This window comes from Dendrobium catenatum, unplaced genomic scaffold (assembly GCF_001605985.2).
Source record: "Dendrobium catenatum unplaced genomic scaffold, ASM160598v2 fragScaff_scaffold_1119, whole genome shotgun sequence".
NCBI classification, from domain to species: Eukaryota; Viridiplantae; Streptophyta; class Magnoliopsida; order Asparagales; family Orchidaceae; genus Dendrobium; species Dendrobium catenatum.
Window position 1 is genome coordinate 576,166 of NW_021319581.1, and position 8,104 is coordinate 584,269.

Consider the following 8,104-nt stretch of genomic DNA (forward strand, 5'->3'; position numbering starts at 1 on the left):
CTCTCTCTCTCTCTCTCTCTCTCTCGCTCTTAAATAGAAGAGCTTCAAAGGAGCTCATTAATTGCAAGTTGCCGACTATATCGTCCAGGACGATAAGGAAATCGTCCTGGCCGATCAGTACAAATCTCAGAAGATCTGTCAGAGCATCGCCCTGAATGCAAACTGGACGATTGAAAATTGGCATGATCGTCCAGGCCGACCTCACGATCGTCCAGGCCGATCAGTTCAAATCAGAGGAAAATCGTCCAAAGCATCGCCCTGAATTCAAGCTGTCCAATCCCGATCATCTAGAAGTAACTAAGATTTTTTAATAGATCATCTTGGCCGATCCTATGATTGTCCAGGACGATGTGATCGTATCAATCATCTTTAATTACTTCCTTAATTTGTCTGATTAATTAAGGCATAATTGTGAATATCGTCCAGGCTGATCCAAGATCGTCCTCGCCGATTACCAAAAATTACATAATACCTTAATTATTTATGGCAGCTATTTCTTTCTGTTTTGAGCTTATCATCCTGGCTGATACAAGTATCATCCAGGACGATCTGTTAATGATGGCTGTCTTAATTAAGAATCCTGAATAAAATCTCTATTTTAAACTCGATCGTCCAGGCTGATACAAATATCATCCTGGCCAATGTGAGTAAAAACAAATATTCTAAGTCTCTCAAGTGTGTGTGTGTGTAGGGTTACTTAACATCTGTCTCTTTGAACATTACAAATAGACTCAAGAAGAGAAAAAGCAAAGTAAATACTGACTCAACCCTAACCTATGCAATCTTGAACTGGCTTCATTTGTTCGTCCGATCTTTGATTCCTGAAAATTTAGAAGTAACAGGAAGTCCAAGAGAATCAATAGTGTTTGTCAATCATCAAAACATAAGTCATGAAAATAGATTTGCAACAGTTAGAGCATTGCTCTAGAAGTTAATCTGTGTGTAGGAGATTGAGAGAATTTAGCTAGGATGTATAACATATTTGAGATTATTTGTCAAAGTGTTATTCGATGACATTAACCTATATAAAAGAAGTTGAGGGAATCCACTAATAATATAAGACATATCCAAGATTATTTAACAAAGTGTTACTCAATGAAGTTAACATGTATGGAAGAAATTGAATTGAATCCCCCTAACATTGATTATATCTTAATTGGAAGGGGGCGAATGCCACATGTATCCCGAATAAAAGTTGAAGATTGGTTTATCTCTAAACCATTTTTTCTATTTTGAGTTTGAGATTAAAACCTTTCCGAAAGAGTAGAAGTCTAGTCTGGGACTATATATAGCTTAAATTTTTCTTAAAGCATCATTGCACTTATTGGGGGCTTTATAAAAAAATGGTAGCCAATGACATTATCTTAGATGTTGAAATACTGGAAGATATTTTATTGGCTATAGTCACCTTAGAAGTTGCAGCCAATATTTGTACCCTAGCCAAATCTGTTTCCACAAAATTAATATATCATTTGTTGATACTTGAGGGGCGTTGGAAAATATTATATATTTTTCCCCCAGCTAGGAATTAATTCCCAAAGACAGCACCAAACTGTTGTATCCTAAAAAATTTATGATGGTAGAGCGTGACATAATTTAGCATCATAACTTTGTACGAAGATCCAGTTCAAATTCTGATAAGAGAATATGGTTATAGTATTTATAAGAGACACCATATTTTTACTTGGAAACCCCTAAAAATGGGAAAAACCAAGAGGCCTGGCCCAGTTTGAATGAATCCAATATAGTTTTCAATTGATTACAAATGAGGCCATGACTTAGAAGAAAGGCCTTGGCTTGATGTTGCAAATATACATCATATATAATGCATTATATGGTGGGAGTTGAAACAATTAGTGTAGATATATTTTTTTGGTCGGCATGACCATAGCCGGCAAGCAATGAAGTTTGGAAGGATCATAGTTGGATAATGATGATCTGAAAGATAGTAGTCAGGCAACAAAGGTTAAAAAGAACGTAGTTAGGTGGCAGTGGTCAAAAGGATCGTAGTCTGATGATGATGGTCAGAAGGACCATAGTTAATGACTCAATGTAAGTCCGGCATTAGTTGTTGACCTGATGTAAGTCTAACAACATCTGCTGGTAGGGTAGAAATCTGACGGGGGTCTGAAAATGGGTGGAAGTACGGCAACAATCGAAGACTGGTGGAAGTATAACGGTGGTCTGGAAGAACTCCAACAATGGTGGACATTCGGGTGGAAGTCCGGCAATGTGGAGAACATATATATATATATATATATATAAACAAAGATTAAAATCATGATACAACACATTGAATATATAATATGCTTATGCATACAAACATAAACTCAATAAAATATTAATGCTAATATTCAGAAAACTCTATGGCAATCAGATGATTAATTCATGGCGGCATTTGATTTTGAACTACAACAGTAATCTAAATTATTTACAGACAATGAGGCACAAACAAAAGGATGTGATTGATGTGATATTTTGTGATGTGTTAATTTTATCAAATTATTTATGAATTGATATGATGGGCGATGGATTACTCTTAGATCATGAACTATCTGGATGTTCACATAATTTTTTGTAGGTGGTCATGCTTATGCTGAGCTATAAATCAAGGAGGCTAAATTAAAATTTAAATGACGAATTTTCTACATGTGCTAAAATTACTAAGCCCCTTAAAATTAAAAGAGCACGACCAAGTGTAATTGCATGTGCTCCAATTGGAGTAATTTGATAATATAACTATTTGGGATGATTTTAATGATTTTTATTATAACTACATATGATAACCATATAGGTTATTTTAGAGTCTTTTTTTATTTCTTACATGCAATTTAAAATTAATAGTGTTGTGAAAGTTAAATTTTAAATGAAATATTACCAATCTAATATGAAGTCTAAAGAGAAAAGAAACATCCCTTAGGTGAGAGTTCCTTTCATTTAGAAGTTAAAATTAGGATAATTTAAAAATCCAAAGTGGGAAGAAACACCCCTTTCAGGAGGAGTTTTTTCCATTTGGAAACTTGGACTAGACGAATCATAGGAGCTTGTAGAAGGGGGGAGGATGAAGAATTGAAGACTTCAAGAAAAATGTCACATTTTAAAATTGCTTGCGTCATTCCTAAGATTAGAATACGGGTTGTTGTTAGTGTTACCCAACCACTTTTAATTTTTACATACGTACCCTAGATTGTAATTAAGTTGAATTTGCCACACGGACTTTATATTTACTTGATTTATTTTGATTACATGATTTTATTGTTATGTTTATTTCTACACAGTAGGAGTTTTGTAATCTTTTTAGATTTCTTACTTGCATGCCATTTTTATTTTAGCCTTGATGCGATTAAGCTCTTTAAGGACAAATGTTTTTACTTATTAAATAAAATATTTATGCCAACCTAGGAAGATAAATAATTTTAAGAAATAAACTCAGGCTCACCAAGGGTCTTACACATTCATATTAAATCTTCTCCTTCTTGTTAGGCAACTCCGTACCTCCAGGTTAGCACAGACCACCTAACTTATTAGGGCGTAGCTCTGTCTAGGGTATGTTGTGTATTTAATCTCTAAGAAAAATATTATTTTATAAGCACAAATTTTAAATTGTTTCATATCGTTCACATTTACAAGGTCAATCATCATATATTGCATTACAAATTAATTAAAGAATTAAAATTTTAGTTACATTTTAGAATATTTATCCAACATAAGTAAAGGGGATAATTAGAAGATCCTCTATACATCAACACAATAATTTTACTCATCTTTCATAAAGGTTGGACTCATGGTTTTAAAGTGTTAGGTGGTTAGATGGCTCTCCAATCCAAGCTGAGATAAGTGCAGATTTATATTTCATTAGCGAGGTTTGAGTCTGCATGGTTTGACACCCAAAATAGACTTAAGATATGGGGCAAACCAAAAATCATCAGATCGCAATTTTGGGAATATAATCTCAATATTCTAATAAAATGATAACACAAATTTAATTTTTTCTTAGAATAAAATATAAAGTCAAATACATGGGTAGACTAAGATATTTTTGAATTGTTTTAGGATCCCAAAATGCCTCCTACTCCTCTATTAGCCTAAAAAATAACTATTCAAACTTTTTATATTCGGTGCTTATTGAAATTGTAGCCTCACTTATTTGATATCACCCCTTGAAGATTTAAAATAAAATTTCTACTATTATTTTAATTGAACATTCATAGGAAACACAAGCTCCTATAAAATGATTAACTATGAGGGCTTGCCTTCATAGGAGATTTAAGACCCCACATAATTTAAAAATTAATTAATTCTCTTTGGGAAAGTCAAGAAAACTAACGACCATCATTATCGTCATATTCAAATGATTAATAAAAAATGATTCTTTCTATATCATTTATTATTATGACCTCGAATATGAAATTAATGTTAATCTATCTATAGTTAAATATTTGATCGAACATCAATCCTTCTTGAATTTAGCTGCGATACTCAGGATGTGATTTATAATTATGAATCTGAATACATTAGAAAATTTTATCTTTACCTCCTAGGGCGGTATATCATTTCTAATGGTATGTTCAATTTTAGAATTAAAATTCAAAGTTAATTTTTAATTTTCAAAAGAAAATATAATTTCAATCGCCTTACTCATTTTCCAAAGCAAAGCTAAAAAATAGCAACCAACAAAAAATAGTTGAACCATACTAAGTCCTAGTAGAACTAATACAATGCCTAGACAGAGAAATAATAAAGAACTAAACCCCAGTCATAAGGGGCAAACAAAAATAGAAAGAACCACCAAAAGAATCCAACACCCATCAAATAAGAAGGAAAAACACCAACCGATGATAAGAAAGCTATATTTTCCTGAAATAATGCTTACCCTATTTATCAAGTCTTATCATGCCATTGTGATCATGAAGCTCATTAAAATTATGAAATAACTCTATAGATGAAATACTAAATCTCTTTGTGAGCTAACCAATTTGCACAAATATTTTCTTCTGTCCAAATATGAGAAATGACATAATCAAAATGGGAGAAGGCCTTAATTTTCTTGACTAAGTAAAAAAGACTAGCATAAAAGCAATTACTAGTTGACAATAAATTAACCAAACTTAGACAGTCAAATTCAATACAACTATTAGATATATTGTGAACAATATAAAAAGGGAGACCCAAAAAGAGAGCATTGAACTTAGTAAAAATAACATGACATACTAGAATGGAAGCAGCAAAAGTAAATACCATGGAGCCTAAGGGCACCAAAACCAGCTCCATGTTTACAAACTGCACCTTTGAACTATTTGGGAAGAAGCACCTTAGCAGATACAAAGTGATGTATTTTATTCTTAATATAGTTTTAATGATATAATCAAGATTCATCTTAATACCATGGTGTTTCTAATTACTTATTTCGATCTATAAAAAAACCAACAAAGGAATAATGATGAGAATATGACCAGCCTTTCTATCATGAAACAAAAAATCAAGAATATAAGACAATTAGTGTTAACACAGCTTGTATTAACCCCAAAGCATTATCTAAGGCATATCTGACATTAATAACAATATAGCCATCTAAAGAAACATGCTCGGTGGTTTCCATATGAGAGCAACATTAATATTTAGAAGCAATGAAAAACTTTTCTTTTTTAATTTCTCATCCACGTTAATTAAACCTTTAAGTAATTTCTAAGAAAAAACAAAAATATTCGTCGAGATAATAGAATTCCAAATTTTATTGAAAATCAAGTTGTGGCTAGTACTAGATCTAAAGCAATCCCAAACAACTTTACCATTAAAGTTACCATCAACATAATATTTAAAGTTAAGATAATCCATCCCATTGAGATTGATAGGTGTTTCTCAAATTGCTTCAGCTATAGAGATAGGAATATGTTACAAAAGAATTTTTATATTTCACTTACCAAGCACAATAAAATCAAAACTCTCAAATTAGAAAGAGAATGTGTATTGAAGAAAGAATCAAGGGACCCAACACCCATCTAGTCATCTTGTCAAAAGAAAGAAGAACCAACGCCAATACGTCATTAAATACATTGTACACCTTGCCACTGGGTTTTACAAAGTCTAAATAAAATAGCATATTGCCCTTTTTTGAAAGAACATTGCGATGGATATATATTCTTATAATATTTGGGATTCAAAAAATTGTTCCATAAAGAGATGTTAATACAAAAATTCCATTATTCCTTGACAGATAAATAATTAACCATATCTTTAGTGGGTTTACAACCCAAGTTTTCCTCACCATAATGGCCAATATAAGAAACATAGGCCCTCTAATGACTCCTTTTAATATCAAGAGAAAAGCTCTAGAAGAATCTATTAATAAGACTGTCCAATCAAATACAAACCTCATAAGAAGGGTTAAAATTTAAAATAGGTAAATAAGCATAGAACAAAGATCACTTTTAATTAAATTAAGTATGCCACCCAAAGAAAGTAATTTAAATTCAAAAGTAGAGAGCTTAGTTTTAATATTTTGAAAATTCTTGTTAAAAAGAAAAGTTTTATTTTTACCTTTGTTGAGAGGAGCGCCTAAGTAGTAAATAGGAAGGGATTGATTAGAGAAGCTAGTAATTTGAGAAATAGAGTTGATACTGCTCTTATTCATACAATTACCATTAACAAAAAAAAAACAATTCTTTTAATTAAAATATATACCAATTTTCTTTTCAAAGTTTGGAAGAAAAGTATAAATCTTTTTAACATTATTAACATAATCATTAATAAACAAAATCACATCATCAGCAAAACATAAATGAGATACAGACATTCTACTTGGACTTATATAAGCAAAATTATTATACTTAGAAAAGATATCAAGTAATCCTGTAGAGAGATAGTCAGCAGCCATAATATAAAGTGCAGGGAAGGAGGGTCACCTTACCTAACACCTTAAAAATCTTTAAAGTTTTTATAGGCTTTTCCATTTATAATAATATAATACCGAATATTTTTAGTGATATTTATGATAAGAGAAATACATAACTCATTGAAACAAAAAAGCTTTAACATATTTTAAATGAACGATCAATTGATATTATTATAGGCTTTAGAGATGTCCAATTTCATAACCAAGTTGTGCCCAATAACTTTAACATTAATATCATGTATAAGCTATAGAACAAGTATCACATTATCAAAAATATTAAAAACTCAAATAAACATTTTAACTGATAAGGATAGTTATACTAAAAACATATCAAAAGTTATAATATGGATAAAAATTATTATAATTTAATAAAATAATATTTTTGTAAAACTAAATAATAAATTTAATTAAAAAAATTTAAAAAAAAAAACTCAAAAATTTTGAAAACTGAGGCAGGAAATACATAACCTACCTCGACCCAAACAACTTGCTTATTTGTACCGACCGGTAAAAATGACTCTATGACCTTCAAACCTTAGTTTCTCTCTCCTCTCTTTTCTTCTTATTTTTTTCCCTTTTTTCTTCTTTGCTAAGCTAAAATGAAATGGATAAGGCCATCTGAGATATTGTGTATGTGGATAAGGATTTTTATAATAAAGTATGTTTTCGTTAAGGTAATTATATCATTTGTTTAATTTTTAGTATAAAATTATTATCAATATTTTAATATCTTTAAATCTAGAAATTCAAAAATTATGAAAAAATATTCATAAGTTAGATAAACATGTCTGAAAGGCTATGGTAAAATCTGTTTGTAAGATGAACATCTTACGGTTCGTAAGCCCCACTTGTACTGACATGTATCATTTTTTAAAGAAATTATAATGAAATAAGAAGCTTCTTTTTTATATCTAAAATGCCAATAAAATTAAGAAGAAATTATTATAATTAGAATACAATAGTATCTATGTTACAAAGAAGATAGTTTATAAATTTGACTTATAATGACTCAAAAAATATTATTTGACTCTTATAGATCAAAATATATCACTTAGAATTTAAGGGTTATTACAAAATGAATGCATTCTATTCCAAGCAATTAATATGATGTATTTATTATTCTATTACTTTTGGATTGGTGTGATAGATTTAATGTCTATTATTCTATAGAAATTTGTTGGTTCCAAGAAATCTATTTATAAACAAAAGCAA